Source organism: Zalophus californianus, chromosome 4 (genome assembly GCF_009762305.2).
Source record: "Zalophus californianus isolate mZalCal1 chromosome 4, mZalCal1.pri.v2, whole genome shotgun sequence".
Taxonomy (NCBI): Eukaryota; Metazoa; Chordata; class Mammalia; order Carnivora; family Otariidae; genus Zalophus; species Zalophus californianus.
This window is the reverse complement of record NC_045598.1, coordinates 8,540,411-8,562,331: the sequence shown is the minus strand read 5'-3', so window position 1 is coordinate 8,562,331 and position 21,921 is coordinate 8,540,411. Positions and strand designations below refer to the sequence as shown.

General features: G+C 50.9%; 1 pseudogene; it reads left to right on the top strand.

Moving 5' to 3' along the window:
* The first annotated feature begins 817 nt into the window (after positions 1-817).
* LOC113916096 lies at positions 818-1,094 on the top strand (annotated as a pseudogene).
* Positions 1,095-21,921: the final 20,827 nt, after the last annotated feature.

Here is a 21,921-nt window from a genome sequence, read left to right as displayed (position 1 = left end):
GAAGTAGGCAAGTCAGAAGACCTTGATCCTGGCTCTACTGGTCACACTTGGACAAGTCTCTTGACTCTTCTGGGCTCAACTTCCCATGGCATATACCATGACAGAAATGGACTAGATGGTCTGGAATATTCTTCTAGTACTGATGGACCTGGGCTTGAGTCTCTGGAAGTTCAAGTTTGGCTCTGCCCTCCAGCCTGGGTTTCTGGTGGGGTAGGTGGGCCAGTTGCCCCCCGTCCAACTCCCAGAGCCCGTGACCCCCCAGCTAGACTCTCAGCCATGAGAATGGAGAACAGTTGGAGCATTAAGTCCTCGGTTTCAGAAAAAAAAATCGCCCTCCCCAGCCATCTCTAGGCACATTATTCACAAGTTCATTACTATTTAATTTAATCACCAAATGTCATCCGAATGCCATTTATCTTGCTTCTCATCAGAGGTTTACCTATTTATTTTACATTTCAAATGAATTGCTCATTATTCTGTCATTTGGGGCTTTATTTTGTAATTCATTTGGCAAGTTCTGACAAGTTGAAAATGATGCTGTATTGAACACAGTACCTTCTGGGCCTCCTCCCAGGGGTCAGAAAGCCTGAAAGCCACCCCTGCCCCCCAGTGTCTCTCCTCAGGAGGCCCTCCTGGATACTCTCCACCTTTCTGACAGGTCAGGGAGAGAGATACAGCATTCTGCTCTTCCCTCAGGTCCAAACTGCATCCATGATGCTCAGATACACACGCCAAGGGCTGAGGAATTTAAGAAAGCCCAGGACAGAGAGCTCATCAGTCCATGCCGTAGGTGGGTTGCCCATTTGCGCCACTGCCCATGCTGTAGTCCCTAGCCATGGCCCTTGCCAACCAGGCCGTTTATTGTGGTGTTTGAGGCTACAAGTCCAAGTATCTTCAGCTCAAGAAGTTGGAAGATGAGTTTCCCAGTTGCCTGGAATCTACGCTGAGGGGATTCCAAAGGCCACCGGCTTCTTTGAAGTAATGGAACGGGGAAGTTGGTTCATTCCAAGAAGAGAGGTGTTGGCTACATGGACATGGAGAGCAAGTTTCTGAGGCTTGTGGCCCCCATCCAAGCTGCCTTGGCTCAGGGCTAATGTGCCCTGAGAGTCCAGTGACCTTGGCCCAGCCTCTCACAGCAGATGCTTCAAGACAGGAAGGATTGAAATGTCTTGTGGATGCCTGGTCTTTCATTGATGTTCCTGTGGCCACTGGGTGAGGGCAGAGGCTGACACCCCTGGTCCTTGCGTTGCGTGTATGTCTGTGTGTGTGTCTCTGTGTGTAGGTATCTCTGTGGTGTATGTCCCTGTAAGTGTAGCTCTGCACCCTGTCTTGCTCCTTCCTCTCCCTGCTTTTCCCATCTCCTCATATCCCCCCTCCCTCTGGCTATTCTGCATTTGGGGTGGTCCTGCTTCTGGTTTCCTTCTCAGGGGGTAGCCAAGAGAGGGATTCTGGGTGAGTGAGTAGCAGATTTCAGCAGTGTTGGCAACAGCTCACTATTCAATAAACATTGGATGAGTTTTTTTTTTTTTTTTTTTTTTAAAGCAAGCCACAGGATGGCTGTGCAGTGAACAGACCTTGGTTAGAGTTCTGCCTTTGCCACTTGGTTATCATGCTCAGACCTTCATTTCCTTGGGCCAGATGGCTTAAGCTCTCTGAGACAGTTTCCTCATCTGTAAAATGGGATGGTAGCAGATATCAGCACCTTGCAGGGTTGTTGTGAAGCTTCAGTGGGATGAGGCACGTCCAGTGCTTCCCCACTGCTGCGCACATAGTTAGCGCTCCCTGAGGTAGGCATGAGCTCATTTTATCCTAACCTCAAAGTGGACTAGGGTGAGCCAAATCAGCCCTGGCCAAGATGCAGGGGATTAAAGATCCGAGGGCTTGAGAAATTTAATGCAAGGCAGTTCTAGGACCCTGCCAGGGTGGTGCTGACCCTGTGCCTCAGCCTCAAGTCTGGCTGGGAGGCTCCCAGTTGCGGATCTGTCCCTAGCAGCCCTCCCAGGTTTCTTTGCTGCTGCCTGAGAATGGGTACTGAGCCAGCCTCCCCGGAAGGGCCCTCAATCTAAGTCACTGATAGCCTCTCAGCCTGGACCCAGCATCCACATCTGTACTGCAAAGCCTCCCGTGCCTCCAGGTCACTTTATGGGCTGTGCAGCTGGGCTCCCTTCAAAACCGTTGGGGGAAACCCCTCCTCAAGATTCCGATTCTTAAGCCAGGGGTGGGGCCTGGGGTGAATCTCAGGAGACTCTGAACAACTGCCTTGTGTGTGTCCTTCTCCAATCCAGAAGCTTCCTGGGCCTCCTGGAGTCTTGAAAAAAATTTTTTATTTGCTTTTTTAATTACAAGATCAATACCTATATGTTGAAGGAGACTGGGAAAGCACAGAAAAGCCCACGTGGGGGAAAATGGTAATTCTACTCCCAGAGAGCATGAACGTTCCTGGGGATCACTCCCAGCCTTTTGTCTGTGCGCATGTTACACATAACACATTGTCTCAAATGTGTACTCCACTGTTTTAGCCTGTCTTTTCAGTTAAGGGAACAATGCCCGTAAATGTTCTTCCTCAGTGTCTGCTCCCGTCTTCCATCCCTACTCTGGGATTGGCTCAATATATTCTTCTCTCTGGCAAATTTGCCTTCTCCCTCCTGTGTCTTAATCTTTAGCCAGCATCCTTGGGTTTCCTATCTTCAAATACAACTCCTCTTCTCCCTTCCTCTCCCCAAGCCATTTTCCTTGTTCTCTCTTTACTGCATTTTCTGAAACAACTACCTTCCCTCCCCACCCCCTGCCTAGGTCTCCACTTAGCGTACTCACTTCTTGACCCCAAAACTGAGGCTCTTGCCTCTCCCCATCCCCGAGAGGCTCTAGGGCAGGGCCGTCCCTGGGATTGAACTAGAATGCCAGCTACACATGGACTTGAACATGTCCTAGCAGCCACCTTCAAAAAGCAAAAAGAGACAAGTAAAATTAATTTTAATAATATATTTCATTTAACTTGGTATATCCAAACTAGTATCATTTCAACCTATAACATGTAATCAATAAAAAAAATTATTAGTGGGATATTTCCCATTCTTTTTTTTTGTACCAGCTCTTTGAGATCTGATGTGTATGTTACACTTCTAGCCCATCTCCATAACCATATTTCAAGTGTGCCGTAGCCATGTGTAGCCAGTGACTATGGCAGCCACGTGCCCAGGGGACTCACCAGGACCCGATGGTAAAATCTAGTTGTCTCCTTTCAGGGAACTAATTGCTACGCTGGGTTCTTGTGTCCAGCATAACTTCCCATGCTGCCTTTCCTTTAACTTCCCGTATGACATCTTTATTTCTGAAACTTCTTTTATGATATCAGTAACTCGTGGTAGTAAATATCAGAAACATCCAGAAATGGTGATCTAGTCTTTTTTATGAAGATTTTATTTATTTATTTGACACATAGAGAGAGTGAGAGAGAGAGAGAGAGAGCACAACAAGGGGGAGAGGGGGAAGCAGGCTCCCCCTGAGCAAGGAGCCCTACTCGGGGCTTGATCCCAGGACCCTGATCATGACCTGAGCTGAAGATGGCCACTTAGCCAACTTAGCAACCCAGGCGCCCCTAGATTTTTCAAATCAGATCTTTGTAACAAGCTGTCCTGGTCAGGCAGAGGAATCGCCTTGCCTTAGGGTTAATTATGGCCACAGCACAAGGAGAATAGTCACTGCTGAGACGTTTTGAGAATCGAAGGGAAGGTCCCAAGGGAAGCTGGGTTTGGAGTTTGTGCTATAAAAATAGGCAGGATGAAGAAGGGACATGCCCAGCTCCTCTGCCCGGTGTAAGGAGGCGAGGACACCCAGGCTAGTTTCAGAGCAAAGAGGGGACTTTTCTCAAGGTCTTCAATGGTCTGTTGAATCATTGGGGGCTGAAGACCCAGTTTGAGGTTTCAGCATTGATTTCTACAGTCACACAGCAGAGCTGAGCCACCAACGGGGAGGATGTCACTTTCATAGTCAGGAAGCTTCTTGTGGAGTTGGTGGCAGGGGCGGGGGGGGGGGGCGGGAGACGCTGTTCTTCCAGCGGCCGGTTCCAGATTGGCACAACCACCACCCTGACCCAGCTGCTGAATCAGGATGCAGCTGCCACCATCCACACCAGCAGCACTGGGGTCCTGAGCCCTCCCGGGTCACTGGATTCCAGGACACTGGAACTCCCCAGAAATGGAGCTATGGTCATCAGACAGAAGTAGTCAAAGCAGCCAAGCCCCATGGAGCTCAGAGTGTTTAGAAAAGAAAAGAAGTTTACCTTTAAGATGTGGAAGGGAGGGTGCCTGGGTGGCTCAGTCGGTTAAGCATCTGCCTTCGGCTCAGGTCATGATTCCAGGGTCCTGGGATCAAGTCCCACATCTGGCTCCCTGCTCAGTAGGGAGCCTGCTTCACCCTCTGCTCCTCCCCTCACTCTCATGTGCACGCTCTCTCTCCCTCTCCTTCTCTCTCTCAAAAATAAATAAATAAAATCTTAAAAACAAACAAACAAACAAACAAACAAACAAACAACGTGGAAGGGAATCAGACTTCAGAAGTCTGGCTTGCCACATAAAAGATGGAAATGGTATTTGTACTAGTCCAGGCTGCTCTAACTAAGTACCACAGACTGGGTGGCTTAAACAACAGACACATGTTCCTCATACTTCTAGAGGCTGAGAAGTCTGAGAGCAAGGTCCTGGCTGATCCAGTTCCTGGTGAGGACTCTTCCTGGCTTTCGGACGGCTGCCTTCCTGCAGTGTCCTCACATGGCGGGGAGAGGAGAGGGTGGGGAAGCAAGCTGTCTTGTGTCTCCTTTCCTAAGGGCACTAACCCCTTCCTGGGGGCCCCACCCTCATGACCTCATCTAATCACCTCCCACAGTGCCACCTTCAAATCCCATCACACTGAGGGCGAGGGCTTGAGGGCTTCTATGTATGAATTTTGGAAGGGCACAATTCAGTCTGTAGGAGTATTTAAAAGCTGTAAGCTCACTGAGGTGACTGAGCTGCAAGGGAGCCTTTGGAATATAGTGGGGTTTTGAGGAGGGGGCAATTCCAATATTGGAAGAAGGGGAGGCACGTTAGATGGGGGTTGAGTGGTGCTGGCATCATCAAAACGGACATCACCCAAAGGTCCTGATGGACCATATGGAGCTGATGTCCCACCACAGACACCCTCACTATCCATCACCAAGAGGAACCCCTATTGATACTGTGTTACAGTTCTCATATATTTTATTTATTTATTTATTATTTCTGGCACATGTTGCAGGGGGTAAGAGGGGAAAGGGGGTGGAGAGAATCCAAGCAGGATCCACACCCAGCGTGGAGCCCGATGAAGGCTCGATATCACGACCCTGATCATGACCTGAACTGAAATCAAGTGTTGGATGCTTAACTGACTGGGCCACCCAGGCGCCCCTATTTATTTTTTTTTTTTAAAGATTTCTGTTTTAAATAATCTCTACATCCAGCTTGAACTCACCACCCGAGATCAAGAGTTGCATGCTAATACCGATGGAGCCAGCCAGGTGCCCCAATTCTTGTATATTTTAATCAAATAGCTATTAACAACCAGAAAAAAATATCAAGATCATTCTTAGCATATAGTTCTATGACTTGTTTTCCCATTTGCCATATTGTCGAATCTTGTGCTTGTTTTCCATGTCTTCAACAACACTGTGTATTACCATTATTTTTTTTCCCAATTTGATAGTGAAAAATCTCCCCACCCTGCCCCCACCTCTTTGATGTTCTTCTTCCTCTAAATTTACTGGTGGTCCTGCCTGCGTCCCTTCCACTTCCCCGCTTGTCCTACAAAGGTCTGTGCTCCCAGCTGTCTGTCCAGCTACTTTCTTTTCTTCCTCCACGTTCCCTTGTAAATTTGGGCAAAACCAACTTCTGCAATCTTTTCCTTGCTGACACCCACCCCCAAAACCACCTGTACTGTGTCTATCCCCTCCATGGCCGCAAATAAATATGTGATGCGTAAGTGCATCAGAAATAACCCTCGCAGTGAGAACTTGCAACCAAAAGTGGAGGGGTCATCCTTGGGACTTGTTGAAATCTCAGTGACCTCAAGGCGAAATTGTTCATGCTCAGTACAATCAAGATGGTATCAGTAAGAACAAAACAGAAAGCCATACATATATATTTTTTAAAGATTTTATTTATTTCTTTGACAGGGACACAGCGAGAGAGGGAACACAAGCAGGGGGAGTGGGAGAGGGAGAAGCAGGCTTCCCGCGGAGCAGGGAGCCCCATGCGGGGCTCTGTCCCGGGACCCTAGGATCATGACCTGAGCCGAAGGCAGACGTTTAATGACTGAGCCACCCAGGCGCCCCCAGAAAGCCATATTTTAAAAGAATCAGCTTTCAAGCGCCTTCCTGCAGCTTCCCGGGAGCACAAGACAGATTTGGAACAGAACTAGGTGGTAGTTCTCTCCAAAAGAGGAGGAAAAGTTCACTACAGATCTTGTTATAAAGATCTCCTGCAATACAATATCTTTGGGGATGTGCTTTGGTTCAATCTAAAAAGTTTTGTTTCTACCCGCAACCAGGGTCTGACCAACTTATTTCTGTTTCTATAAATCTTTGGAAAATCAAAACCAAACAATAACAAAACCCCCCATCTCTTCTCTGTGGGCGATCCCCAGTGGCCTTCTCCAGTCATTTCTCTTGAGCCTTAGATGGGATGCTAACTAGATGTTCCGCCGGGACCTCAGACTCAAGATGCTGCCGTATTATTGGCCCTTCTTCTTCTAACTATTTTTTTAAGACTTTATTTTTAAGTAATCTCTACACCCAGTGTGGGGCTCAAACTTAGAACTCCAAGACCAAGAGTCGCATGCTCCATCAACTAAGCCAGTCAGGTGCCCCCTTCTTACTATTTTAATAGCTGACATTTATTGAGCCCTGTCTAAGGCTGAGTTTCCCCAGAGGCAGGCCCAGGGAACACTGACTGGGAGAAGCAAAGTTGGAAAGGGTAAGGGAAGGAAGCCAACGCAACAGGTGTTAATGAGCAAGTGACCACTATGGGCAAACGGGCTCACTTCTGGGGACCTCTGGGAGCCTTCCTAGAGCAGAGTTGCTGGGCAAGGGGCGAAGAAACCAGGGATTTCTCTGCCAACTCTTTTTTTTTTTTAAGATTTATTTATTTATTTGAGAGAGAGAGCAGGGGGAGGGATGGAGAGAGAGAATCCTTAAGCAGACTCCATGTTGAGCACAGAGCCCAACGTGGGGCTCTGATCCCAGGATCCCTGAGATCATGACCTGAGCTAAAGTCAAGAGTCAGGTGCTTAACCGACTGAGCCACCCAGGTTCCGCTCTGCCAACTCTTGACTGTCATCCCTGTGAGAGCTGCAAGTGTCCAGGCAGTGAGTAAACGCTCTGGAGAAGAACCTACAGAGTCCTGTTTGTAAGAAGGCATTGGCTTTGGCAGGAAGGGCGCTTGCCAGTGGGCTTGGAGGGCCACCCACAGCATCCCCTATGAGAGCATCTGAGGCACCAGGCATCATGTTATTTGATGGCTCACACCATCTCCCGGGAAGTAGAGACTCAGGAACCCCATCTATGGGTGGAGAAACCGAGGCTTGGAAATACCAAAGGACTGGCTCAGTCTCACACACACCCAGGAGGTGAGCCGGCTTTGGACTACAGAGCCCGAGCAGCCCATTCCACACCTCCTGCATCCCGTCACATGGCTGTGCTCCCTCCAGCCAGGCCCCTTCTTCCAGGATGGCACCTGCTAAGGAAACAGGAAGCAGATGGAATTCAGGAGCTTGTTTACGGCCCGGGCTGTGTGTTTCCTGACATCACAGGGTTCTTGCAATTTTCTGAGCTGTCAGTTCCCCACTTGGTGGGATTTTAGACTCTGAAGTGGGAGTCATGCTTGCGAATGCCTGTAGACGGGACATGACCCGGGGCAGCACTCTGAGGCTTGGTAATTGCCTCAGCTTGATTTCGATGAAAGAAGATACGTGTGCATGTGTGATACGTTATCATGCTTTTTTTTTTCTTGGCTGGAAAACAACCATTTTCTTGTGTTTTTGAATGATGTGTTCTAAAGGAGGTTTCTTCTCCATCTACTGGGTTCAAAACCTTGGTGAGCTCATGAGCTCATGAGAAGGGTATTTTTATTCTGATTTCTTTCATTTCTTCACTCTGCTATTCCCTTTAGTAGAATAGCAGTGGTAGTAGTAACAGTAAGTATACGCTGAAGGAAGACTTACTGCATCTGCGAAATGATTTCTATGTGTGCTAAATTTTATATAGATTTTATATAGATGTGTATCGTTACTATTATATCTAACTAAATACATACTGCATTATTTCATCTCCTCAACAACCTTGTGAGATATATATATATCCCATTTTGCAAAATCTGAAACCGAGGCTCAGGGAGGTGAAGTTGTTCAAGATCACCTAGCCTGGAGCATGGAGGGCCGAGCCTGGAGCGCAGAGCCTGGAGGCTAGAGCTGAGATGGACTCCTGACCGTCCAAGTGCCAAAGCCCTGAGCTCCCATTCCTGCCTGCCTGGCCTCCCTCTCACCCACCCCGGCATCCCTCTCATCCTGAATGTGTTTTGCGGGCTCTGGTTGTTCCGTCCCATTTTCCAGATGGGACCTCAGCGGAAGCTGGCCCTGCTTCTGCTCTGGCTCATCTGGCACATTGGCAGCAAGGCTGGGAACTCCAGGGGCAGCCCTGGAACCTGGTTCCCTGCTCTATGGCCCAGCAACCACTGCGCATGTCTTCTGCCCAGAGCCTCTCATCACAAATAAATACGTCATGGCATGATTTGTGAAGGATGTGGGTGATTTTCCCCCCTTCTATTTTGATTTCCATTATTCTTGTTCTAGTGCAGGTGCACTGAAAAATAAGTAACAAAGGCATTTATCTTCTCTTTCTGGTCTCTCTCCTGGCTGTCTCCCTTCCATCAGTGACTTATCTTGGACGTGAACAACCTTTCCCCAGCCCCAGCAGTGGCCCGACCACTGTTCTGCTTGGGGACCATGGTTCTCTCTCTACCAGTCGACAGTTGCTCCATGAAAATCTAAATGTAAATGGCTCAGAAAAGATGTTCTAAAAATCTAACCAGCCACAAATTCAAAGGCAGGAAGACCTAGATCATGTGCCCACTTACTGAGCTCCTGCTGTGGGAACGTAGGGAAACCGGCCAGCGGTGAGAAGAGAAGGGGACGGAGCTGAACGCGGCTTCTCTCCCTCCAAGCTCTGTTGGGTCATTTGCTCATTCAACAAACATTCACTGAGCACCTGCTATGTTCCAAGCACGGTTTTAAGCACTGGGGATGTAGCAGGCCAGTATTCCTGCCTTCGTGGAGCCTAGATTCCAGTGGAGAAAAAAAGAAAAATAGAGTAAGATAAATTAGTAAATGGGAAATAATGATAATTTCTGAGAGTGACAAAGTAAGTAGGAGGTGGGGCTGGTTGGGGGGTGGTTTGCAATTTTAAGCAGAGTGGTCAGTGAAGGTCTCTCTGAGGAGGTGGCCTATGAGCAAAGACCTGAAGTAAGGGTAGGTGTGAGCCATGTGAATCTGTGGGGGAGAGCATTCCCAGTGGAAGAGGTGGAGCAGGGCGGTGTTGGAGGGACATCAGGAATCCAGTGGGGCTGGAGCAGGGGGAGTGGGCAGAAGAAGTTCAGGTGAGAGAGTGGCCGGGTGCCGGAGCATGCAGGAAATTGGGGCCACCATAAGGACTCTGGCCGTGATCTGAGCAAGATGAGAGCCCTCAGAGGGTTTGAAGCAGAGCAGGGGCATGCTCTGATTTAGATTCAACTGGATCCGTCTGGCTGTTGTTCCTGGAGAGGAGCTGCGGGGAGACCAGTGGGGAGACCAGCTGGGGCCAGCACGGCAGTGGGCAGTGGGGAGCTAGCAGACCCTATGTGCATTTGAAGGTGGCACCCATGGGGCTTGCCGCTGGGTTGGCTGAGGCTGTGAGAGAGAGCTAAGGCAGGGTGACACTAAGGTTTTGGGCCTGGGCATCTGGAAGGATGGAGTTGACTGAGATGGGACAGGCTGGGGAGCTGCCGGTTTGGGGAGAAGGGGGGCTGCCTCTGGGAAGCAGGAAAAGCTCCTGGTGGGTTGTAAGAGAGCTTGGCCCCAACCCCCACCTGCCACTTTCACTGGATGTGGAACTCTCTGAGCCTAGCTCCTCAGGAACGCAGGGCGCTGCCTCTTCTATAGGAGTTATCATGGGGATAATAATGACCACCAAAGGCTATCATGGACCTACTGTGTGCCAGACGCTCTGTCAAGCACTTTAGGAACCTTAACTCACTAACTCTTCCTAGCAATCCTCTGGGGAGGTATAATTATCATCCTCACTTTACAGAGTAAGAAATCGAGACACAGGTTAAGTAGCTTGCCCATGGTCACACAGCAAGTGAGTGTCAGACCCAGACAATAGGCTCCAGAAACTGCCCCCTTTCCTGCCTTCCCTCCTTACCTTTGGCATTGAGCAAGACAATGGATGAAGCACACTGGGGGCCCAGTGGGAGCCCCTTCTCTCTGTTCTTGTCCCTTCTGACACCTTCAACCCTCTTTCCACAAGTTCTTACATCTCAGATGAAGCCTGGACTGGTGGGGAGTGTGTGGGCTGGGGCAGGGGCAGAGGGCGAAGCTGGAGGCTGAGCAGGGGTGGTCAGCAGGAGTGTGTGTGTGTGTGTGGTTGCCTGCCACAGCTAAGGGGACAGCCATGTCACACAGGCCTTACCCTGTAGGTCTGTTGAGGCAACCCCACGTTGTATTTGTCTTATAATGAGAAAGGGAATCAGACCATTTATAGGGCAACTAGCAAAAGGTCTCAGATGTACCTGGAGGCAGCAGGTGTGTGGGTGTGTGTGTGTGCAAGTGCATGTCTGTGTGTCCATATGTGTCTGTCTGTATGTGCGTGCACATGCACCCTGGAGGGGGCAGCAGGTGGTTGGGGTAGCTTTGAATATGGGGTTCTCCTTTCTATTCCACCAGGCATTGCTGTTTTCTAGAGAAAGATCACCATCTGACTATTCCATTTTGCTATTTTTCTTCTTTTTCTGCAGAGCCAGAACTCAAGAATTAATACTAAGAGTGAATTATTATTATATTATTAATAATAAGAAGAATGACTACCCACCACTAATGAAGGGCTTCCTTAGTGCCAATTGCATGCTGAGCACCGTGTATGTTATCACCTCCCTCGTGCCTCCCCGAGACTCCTGTCTTGATGGCTGTTTTACAGACAAGGAGGGTATAGAAGTTAAGCCGCTTGTCCCAGGTCGCCCACGAGTGAGGGAGATGCCAGGATCTGGCTGACTGCAGGGCCCACTGGGTTACAGTGGGGTCTCAGTGGGGTCTGTGGGAGCAGTGAGACCCAGACAGCTAGCAGAGCTGGGCCCTACAGTGGAGCTGGGCCCTGCACACACCTCCCACTGGGTCAAACTGGGAGGTAAGCAGGTGCACCAAGGCTTTGGCGTTTATTCCCCCTCCTGGCTCTGAGACAGTGGTGTATAGGGCACCAGGCTTACAGCAGCGGTGCTGAAGGTGGGGTGTCCGGACTGGGGGGCATCAGCATCCTTTGTTAGAAATGTAAATTCTCATTTGGGGTGGGGCCCGATGTTCCATGGAGCCCTCCAGGTGACTCGGATGTTGAAGAACCAGCAGTTGAGATCAAGACATCCACCCAGGGCCCCGTGGCTGAAAGCCGGAGCAGCGAGGACTTGACCCCGCTCTGCTGGACCTCAGGGGCTGGGTGCTGAGCCTCACGGAGGCTGCCTCCAACACCAGGAGCAGTGGCCATCTCCCCAGCTCTCCTCCCCTCACTCCTGTTCTCTCTCTCTTCCACGCCTGCTCCCGGGGCCCCTTGGCAGTGGTGAGAGCTCCCATTCTTAAACAGGTCCAAATGTGCTCCCATTCTTAAACAGGCAGCCCCAGAACGCTCGAAAATGTCAAGTCCCAGCTAAAAGCCACAGGACGGGGGAGGATATCTGTAATACATTTATCCGACCAAGGACTCACATCCAGAATAAGATGAAGAACGCTTACAAATCAATACCAAAAAAGAGGCCCCCAGAATGGCCAAGGAAAATGTGACAAGGTGCTCCATTTCATTAATGATCAGGGAAGAGCAAATTAAGACTGTAATAAGATCGCACTATTCCCAGCACCATGATGAACAGGTGAAAAGGAAGCACCAGGTGCTGGCGGGGTTGGGGAGCAACAGGAACTCTGGGATGCAGCTGGTAGGAGTGTAAGTTGGCAGAACTCCTTAAGGCAATGGGCAGAATTTCCTGCAACCGAACCTCCACAATCGGGCAACTCTACCCGTGGGTGTCACGCCATCCTTGTCGTCTGCGAGGCTCAGGGCAAGTATTTTTTCTGCAGGACCCTTGTCTAGACACACAATTTTACTAAAAATATTTTACAAAGCTCATGGGTCCACACGAGGCATGGTGATTTACTGAAGATTTAGAACAATGGACAGAGAGTGAGTCATTTATGTATTTGTGTATCGTATGGTCCGTTTCTTTATGTCTGGCGCCGTTTCCTGCTAGTGTCCAGACACCATCTCTCCTGTTTAGATCCAGAAATCCTGGCTTTGTGTTCTTTGTCATCAGACGTGCCTTTCCTGGCTAATTTCATTTCTCCCACCAGGAGGAGAAGGTAACAGTGCTATTAGGATCCACAGGGCTGTGGTTCTCTGGGACCTGTTGTTACTGAAATAGTATAGAGCTTCTCATCTCTGCCGTTCCCTGATGCATCAATGCAGTGCCGCCAGAGCCCATGGAGCAACAGTCTCAGAAGCCCTTGGAAGCCAGACTGCCTGACAGGTGGAGTCCTGCGGAGGAGGACGGGTCACTGGCCTGGGTGCCGGGGGCTGAAGGACACAGGGTTGGGGACACTTGCCACCAGCCCTGCTGTCCTCGGTGCTGCAGACCAGAGGCGTTACTGCAGCCAGAAGGCAGATGGGCAAAAGGTGATGCCCAGCTCCAGCCCAAGGGTGGCAGTGGCCCCATGGGAGCCCAGAGGCCCGAGCTCGTCCCTTGTCCAGAGTGAGCAAGTCGTTCCAAATCAGCATGTCAGCACCATTCTAGTGGCCCGATCTTGCACAATCTCACAGCAGAAATACATTTTGCCAGCAGGAGTGTTTGGCACACCAGGCTCCCCTCCCAGAACCAGGGCATGCTGTCGGGCCCCAGGACAAATATAAGTGTGAGTCCCAGAGCCCCATGGGGGCATCTGCGTGGTCCTATGTGTAGGGCAGGGGGTCAGAAAGAACACCAGAGGAGAAATAGAGACCCAGGCCCCTGCAGACCCTGGTCTTTGTCCAGAAAGTACTGTTTGCCCTGGCTGCCTCAGCCACCAGAGGGGGACTAAAGAATTTGAAGAGAAGTTTTCCAAAGTGTGAGGCCCCCCCCACAGCATGGGACCCCAGCCTGGATCTGAGGGTAGTACTGCCAGGGTCTCCCTTTGGGGGTTGTGGCTAGAAAAGGGCATGAAGGGGGGACCTCTCAGGTACTGCTAGCCCTCTCTATTTGGATTGGGTTCTATTCATCTGGGTCTGGGCTTGAGACAATTCACTGAGCTGAACACTTAGAATGTACACTTTTCCATATGCATTTTAAACTTCCATAAAAAGTTGAACAAAATGAAAGGAAAGAAAGAATCCCAGACAAGCACTTTCCCCCCCATGCCCTCCTGAGCTCACTGTAGGCTCTGATTCCTGAGGTCTCTCCCCATTGCAGAGCCCCCAGACACCAGCAGAGACACCAGCTGGGGATGGCCAGGCTGTGAGGTCAGAGACTGACTCACTCCTGTGAGGAGCTGGGGCCCAGGGCCTACTGCATGGGGAATTGGAGACCCAGGCGGGGCAGAACAGATGTGACCAGGACTGCAATCTGATTCTTCTCTATAAGGAAGTGTTTAGACACAGTCTGTTACCTATTAAATGCCTCACTTGGGGAGGGCTTTTTTAGCCAACCCACTTTTGGGGGTTGAAGAAGAGGACTCTCTTCCCACGGGGAGGGTGGTGGGGAGGGCAAAGGAGGAAATATAAGGGGTCTGTACTGGTGTTGACCCTGCCTGCAAACCTACCGTCAGGGCTGTGAGGCAGGAAGGTTGCCCCTGGGGCTGCAGCTGGGAATCGCATCCCAGGGCTGCCGTAACAAAGGACCACAGGCTGGTCCAGAATTTCTACACAACAGAAATTTATCCTCTCACAGCTTGGAGGCTGGAAATCCCAAATCAAGGTATCAGCAGTGTTGGTTCCTTCTGAGGCCTCTCTCCTTGGCTTGGAGATGGCTGTCTTCTCCCTCTGTCTTCAGATGAGGCAAGTGCGCAGGTGGCCGAAAGCAGGGATCAATCTTGCAAAGATTGTCTTTGACCCAAAGACAGGCTGTCACATATCTGTGAGGCAGCGTGGGGCAGTGGTCCGGGGCATGGACTCCCCCACCAATCTCTGTCACTCCCCAGCTGTGTGGCCCTGAGAAGCTGTTCAACCTCTTGGAGCCTCAGCTCCCTCCCCTGTCCTGTTCCCGCAGAGATATGTTGTGAGGGTTAATATTTGTCATTGTAGAGTGCCTGGCACACGGTAAGGGCTATTTAAGGGTTAGCTATGATTTTTTTTAAAGTAACACAAAAAACTAAGGAAAATGGTGAAAATAGAGAAAAAGCTGTAAACCCCATGACCTTATGCTAATAGAGCAATTGACTTGCTTTGTAATTATGAGATGTGCCCAGCGGAACATCTAGAGCATCTCGGGTCTGGACAGGTTCAGAGACCCCTAGCCGCTTGACATGAAAAAGCACCAAATCGGAGGTGGCAGGGGTGGGAGAAAGCTCAGCCTTGGCCAGAGCTTCCCAGTGCCGCAGCATAGAAGCTTAGCTCCAGGTAGTTCCCCTTACGGCCCCTCCCCAGCCTCTGAATTTGTAACTCCCCAGCTTGTAATTTCCTCTTCTCGCCATGGGAACCAAAGCCACCCCATTAACCCGCATTGCAGGTGGGCTCTTTTAAAGGATTTTTTGCTCCTGCATGGCCCTGACTTCAGCTCCTGGGCAAACGTGGTCTCCGCGGTGGCCACCTGGATCGGCTAAATGGTGCTCTCAGGAGCTCCTAGCTTGACCCTACAATCACTGTTGGAAGCGTGGTGGCCAGGGCCATGTCTGCCCCTGGGCATGTCTACCACCCCCCACTCCAGCCAGTTCTCTGCTGTGTCTGAAGAGATCAGGAAGAGGGTGTGTGTGTGTGTGTGTGTGTGTGTGTGTGTGTGTGTGTGTGTGTGTGTGTGTGTGTGTATGAGAGAGAGAGAGAGAGAAATTGTGCATGCATTTGTATGGGAGAGAACGTGGGTGTTTATATTCTGAAATATTCAACTCACACTGACTGCATGAATCTAACGTGCATGAATTTAGCACCTCCTGAAAACACCCTGGTAGTTCCTTTCCAAAACCTTAAGCTTGGTGCTTCTCTTCATCCCCATCCTATATCTGGGTAAACTGAGGCACAGCACAAGGCAGTGAATTACCTAGGGTTCCACAGCTGGTAAGCAGCCCACTTAGGATCTGAACCTACAGAGTGGGCACCCCACTGCCGGGAGAGTCACCACCGGCCTCCTCAGCCTCTCCTTGCCTCTCCCGTGTGTGCTGGCTGCCTCCGCCTGGTGCCTTTGGGCCAAGGGGGCCCATGTGTGACACACATGCTCCCATTTTGTCCTTTAGACATGTGTGGTAGGCCCAGAAAACTGTCCTGACCGTCCTCACTGGCCCCAGACACACCCCATTGTTCTCCCCAATACCATGCTTCTGGAGGCCACTGCTGATGAGGGAGAGAAAATCCAGCTCAGTCAGGCTGCGCCCAGTTCTCTGTCCATTTGTTGGCTTCGAATGGGCTTCCCCTCGTGGTGGCAACATGGCCGCCAACAGCTTCAGCCGCAGGCCCTCCCAGGCCCCGGTCCCACAGGGGCCACTCCTCTCCATGACCATGGTGGCCAAGGGGATGGGGTGAACCGATCGGCCAGCCTGGGTCGTGTGTTTACCTGGGTCCTGTGCTGCACCTCTGGCCCCAGGTGGGGGAGTCTTTTCAGGGTGCATGTGCTGAGCGTGTGGGAGAGGGTGGTGCTGGGGGGCCTTCCCCCTTCCCCTCTGGGCAGGTCTCACTCGTTCCTCTCCCTTTTGGGCTCCAAAGCCCTGGCTCCCATTTCCTCAGGGGCATCTTCTCTTCAGAGGTCTGCAGCCCTTCCCCATAGTGTGAGGGCTTCTGTGTTCTCGTCTGCAAACCCACCACCCATCCCAGACAAGGGAAAATTCAGTCCGCCTACCTGGGCTGTGTCTGTGTGTGTGTGTGTGTGTGTGTGTGTGTGTGTGTGTGTGTGTGTGTGTGTGTGTCTCACACAGCGCTCAGCACCCCCATACAGGATCCTGCCACCCCGACGGTGAAGCAACCAGTGAGCTGTCTCCACGCCCAACAGGAGTTGAGGCCCTGACGTCTCTCAGCCCTCCCTGTGGACCCACAGGCACTTGGCACCGGACAGCCGGGCTCTGTGCTCACGGCCATGATTTGCTGGAACTTCCTTTCTGCTGACACTGGCCACTCTCAGATTTGCTGCCACCCTGCCTTTGTCTGAGCAGCACACCGACAGAAGAAGAAAATGCTCACGAAGATCATCATAAGGCCTCTGGGGAGCCAGGCTACGTGCTGCATCCCGAGTGTGGATTTGCATGCTGGATTTTCACAAGACACCCGAAAGAGAATTCGGGGACAACAGGGGTCCTGTGATCTTGCATGCAGGAAGCACTCTATTAATACTTGTTGAATGAATGAAGACCCTATGAAATGGGCACTCTTGTTATGCCATTTGATAGATGAGAAAACAGAGGCTCAGAGAGGTTTAGTAACTTGCCCGGGGTCACACAGATCAGGCATGGCAGAGGTCAGATCTTAACACAGGCAGCCTCTCAAGAGCTAGCCTGACCAGGTCTGCTGCCCTGGGAAGAGGCAGGGGTGAGGTGGGGCTGAACATTGGCACCCCTGCCCTGCCTCTGGTGCGCGGCAGCAGCCGGCTGAAACTGGGCTCTGGGGCTGTGTCTGGCTGCACGGCTGAGCTCCTGCTGACCACACTCGCTTCCCACATCCATTCTTCCAGACACTGTGTTCTGGGTCATGGGCGCCTGTGATTGAGCCTGAAGCACAGACTGTACTTACCAACTGGCCCTGTTCCACCACGCAGGTCATTACCACAGAACAAACTGAATGTTTTCCCTCTCCTTTCATCAAGGCATGACATGCAGCTTCTCCTCTCAGGGATGTTCAGGGGAAAGTACACAGTGCTCCTTTGAGGAGGCAGAAAACTAGCTGCACTGGGGTTCAGAGAGTGAGTCAGCGAGGACGTTCCTTTAGAGAGAAGCCGCTGCTGCCTACTGCTTCCAGGCCTTTCACTTGATGTCCCCTGGCCTGGAACATTCTCCCACCCTCTCCTCCCCTGCCCCACTCTGCCATCTAGCTGGTTCCCACTCACCCCACTCCCTCCAACCAGATTCCCCAGAACACCCTCATATCCCTTTCCTTTTACTGTCACTGTTGTCATTCCCTCTTCAATGTCTGATTTCTTACTAGACTGTGAGCTCAATGAGGACGGTGACTGCTAGTGACAGCTGTTTACTCAGAACACAACCCCACTCAAAAGAGGTGCCCCTTCCTTAAGAGAGTTGACTGACATCTGATAGATAGTAATCCTCATCCATATACAAATCTAAGAACATGAAGGGTGAGCAGTGGCTCCTAGATTTGCACAGTGCACAGCCTGCCCAGCTGTACATGCCAACCTTAGTGCACCATATATTTGTAAACTGACCACAGTTGTAAATAAAATATAATTCAGAATACTCAAATATGTAAACTAAATAATTCAAATAACAAACTGAGTGTCTGCTTAAGGCTGAAGAGAATCCAACCTTTGGAACACAGGGAAGAAAACTGGGTCGGTAATGAATAGATAACCATAAAGAGGCTGTTTAGAAAGGCAAGACCCAGAAGTGGGTCAGGGCTGGATCCTGTGCAAATTAGTGACTGTTTATTTAGCGACTTTTCTCCATTGTGTGTGGCTGCAGGGTTGGAGATTTATTTGGGGATTTAGTTTCAATAGAATAACCACATGCTTTTAAGAAATACCTTTCATTCTTAAAGTGAAACATATTCCGCTGAGCTGAGGCTGGGGCTCAGCATAATTGGCACGCTGGAGTCATGTGTGGGAAAGAAGGGGGATGGGAGGAAATTTTGTTTTGATTTGCTAATGACTTGGAATCCTACATGGGGCCCAGGCAACCCCCCCCCCAACAAATTGTCTCTGGGAGAGGAGGGGACAGAGGTCTGGTGCCCCGTGTGGTGGGCAGGCAGTGGCAGCCAAGAGTGGTTATGCGGGGATGAAGATGGAGAGATCTTCACAGATCAGGGTCTGTGTGCAGATGATCTCATTTCAGCCTTCCCCAGAGCAAGACTCACTGCTGCTGCAAAAGCCAGATAGCAAATAGTTTAGGCTTTGAGGCCATAGAATCTCCCCCTAACCTGCCCTTGTAGCAAGAAAGCAGCCATGGCAGCGTGTAAACAAGGGTGACCATGTTCTCGTAAAAGTTTATTTACAAAAATAAAATGACGCGTGAGTGCTCAAGTTGACTAACTTGCCACCTTGAGGTCTAACCAAGGAAACGTTACCATGGATGAGAACACGGGGGTGGTGCTTGGATTCTATTCCCGTCTCCTGCATTTATCTGCTGACCCTGGCAAATTTCATAACGTCGGCGTGCCTCAGTTTTCTCATCTGCAGAATGGGAATGGTATCCGTACATGACTACCACATAGGATTATGTGAAAAGGCAATGAGCAAGGCAAGCAAGGTGCTGGCTCGTAGCTGGTGCTCTGCAAGAGTGGATTTGAGCCCAGGCGGTCGGACCGCAAAGCAGAGCATTTTCTCCTGCAGGGGGAGTGGGTCAGCATCCTTCTCTCTCCACCCCTGTGAAGAAGCTCCTGGCCGGCCTTGGGGAGACCTCCCAAGGTCACTGGCTCCTGAGAGAGGTAGGAGACAGGGGGAACACAGTAGGAGACTCACTCCCAGCCTCCAGATCACTCCCCTCGGCATCCTCCCCTGGGGAACCTGCTCTCAGTGACTCTCCACCCTGAAGCCCCATGCAGTTCACCCAAACTCTGTATGCTGCCGCTGGACCCTCCAATTCAGCCCCATTTCTCCTTGTGAGGATGGGGCATGGGAGTGGGGGTGGGTTTGTAATAAGAAGTATCTGGGATCTCGCTCCCCATGCCAGAGTTCCTCTCCCTCCCCCCTGCTCCCCTTGCCCCCACTGCTCCCACTGTTCCCTGCTCCCAGTGACCTGCTCAGGAGGGCAGGACCTTACAGGCTTTTTGAGAGGTGGGGACTGCACAAGGGGCGGCCCCCACCCGGTCATCGCTGTGTTGTTGTGTCTTTGGCAGGTGGCTGTGCTGGGGGCAACTGTGGGCCAGGGATTTATGGGGTGAAGTGAGAGAGAGCTATGCTGGCAGATTAGCTACACGCAGTGCTGCTCAGCAAAGAGAGGAGAAAGAAACATAATGAATGAGGTGCCATCCTGGAGAGTCAGCTACCACTGCCTATATATTTCTGCCTAAAAGAGTTTTTATACAGCTCGGCACTTGCTCAGCGGGGCTGCTGTGTGTTTACAGACAGGGTTTGAAAAAGAATGTCTACTACTGGTCTATAAAGTCACAATTAGCCGAACCCTAATTTATGAGCACAATTTGCTGTTGCCATTAGAACTGGTGCTGTTCTGGCTTGCCGGAAGCTGTGAGTGTCTGGAGCATGGGAATGGAGAGAGGCTGGGCTCGTGGCTTGGCCGTGGCGGGGGTGGGGGGATCCTTGGGGGCAGGCGGGGTACAGAAGATATCCCTGACATGGAGAGGTCATCCAGCGCAGAGCTTCACTCTAGCTTTCAAATCTTTACGACAGACCCCCGGGATAGCTCTTGATAGTCTCTCCAGTTTGCTAATAAGGGAGCTGAAGCTCAGAGATGGTAAGTAATTTGTGTGGGGTCACATAGCCTGTGAGTGATGGAGCTAGAGCCTGAGTCTAGGGCTGCAGCCCATGGGTATAAAGCCTTAGCACCAGTCCCTGGCATAGTCAGGGACTTGGGAGGATGGCAGACCTGGGCCCCAGTCCCTTCCTGCTCACCGCTGTGCAAACTTAGGACAGTTGCATAACCATTCTGAACCTCATTTTCCCTCTCTGTCAGATGTGGATGATAGAGGAGCCTATCTCATTAGACAAATGATGGGTATAAGGGGCTTCACCACGTGTTACTTTCCCAAGGTTGCCCAAACAAATGACCACTAGCTGGGGGGCTTAAACAGTAGAAATTTCCTGTCTCATTGTTCTGGAGGCCAGAAGTCCAAAATCAAGGTGTCGGCAGGCTTGGTTCCTTCTGGAAGCTCAGCTTCTTGTGGTTGCCCGCCCTCCTTGATGTTCCTCAGCTCGAAGACGCATCACTTGGACCTCCACCCGGGTCTGCACATCACCTTCACCTCTGTGTCTGTGTGTCTCTCTTCTGTATCTTATAAGGAAAGGTGTCATTGGATGGATCCAGGATGATCTCATCTCCAGATTCTTAATTTAATTACATCCACAAAGACCCCCTTTCCAAATAAATCCACATCCATCCATTCTAGGTGGGCATATCTTTCAGGGGACCCCCATTCAGCCCACTTCGGCCCATGGAAAGGGCTCAGTACTGTTGCTTGTTACTATTATGACCAAGGGCTTGCTGAGAATCTCCACAGCAGCTTCTCCAGCCAGCCCCACCCCACCACCCCCACCTCCCTTCCTGAAAACTCACATCCCAGTTCCGTTTATCTTTCTGTCTCTGGGTCTCAGGGGCTAAAGAAGCACAGATGCTCTGCTACCTTCAATTACCCACTGATAATGACTTCACTGGTGAACAGGGGGGAGAGGCAGCTTGTCCTTGGGTGTGAGGGAGCAGGCTAGGAGGGGCTGCCCAACTCCCAGGAAGTCCCCCCCCCCTTGGCCCCAAAATGTGGCTGGAGTGCTGCAGAAACCATTACCGGGGCATCTGCCTTGAGCTTCCAGGGAGACTAATGGGCTCAGGGACATAGCTCAAGTCAGAAGACGTGGGTTTGGGTCTTAAGGGGGCTGGACCTCAGGCTGGGGAAGTGGGGCTCTGTCCCTGTGAATGGCAGGATGGAATAAGTTCAGATGGTGAAGAGACTTAAAATCTTTTTATTTTGGATGCCTGGGTGACTCAGTTGATTAAGCGTCTGGTCATGATCCCAGGGTCCTGGGATCCAACCCGGAGTCAAGCTCCCTGCTCATCTGGGAGCCTGCTTCTCCATGTCCCTCTGCCCTTCCTCCCTGCTCATGCTCTCTTTCTCAAATAAATAAATCAAATCTTTTTAAAAAATCCTTTTATTTTAAAAGTAAAGTGTGTTGCTGCCATTACAAAAGCAATCATGCTTGGTATGGAAAATGTGGGAAATGGAGACCAGCAGGGAGTAGAGAAAGATCACTCAGCACCCAGGGACCACCACCATTACTTTTTGGAGTATTTCCTTCCAGGATTTTTTATTTTTTTCCCATGTGTAATTTTCATTCTGCAGGGTTGATGCTGTTCATACAATTTCACATCTTGCTTCCCCACCCCCGCAACTCTTATAGCATAGAAGTCGTTTCCCATGTAGTGACAAGTTCCTTGTAAATGTAATTCTTGATGGCCCGACAGTATGCCACGGAGGGGCTGTGGGGCCATTTCCCTAGCCAACCCCCTCTTGCTAGGCATCTTGCTGGTTTCTGGGATGTGAGTAGCCAAGGGAGCCAGCAGACTGGGCCGTGGGTGCGCTGAGGACACCGGGCGCGAGGTCTCAGGTCAGCTGAGCTG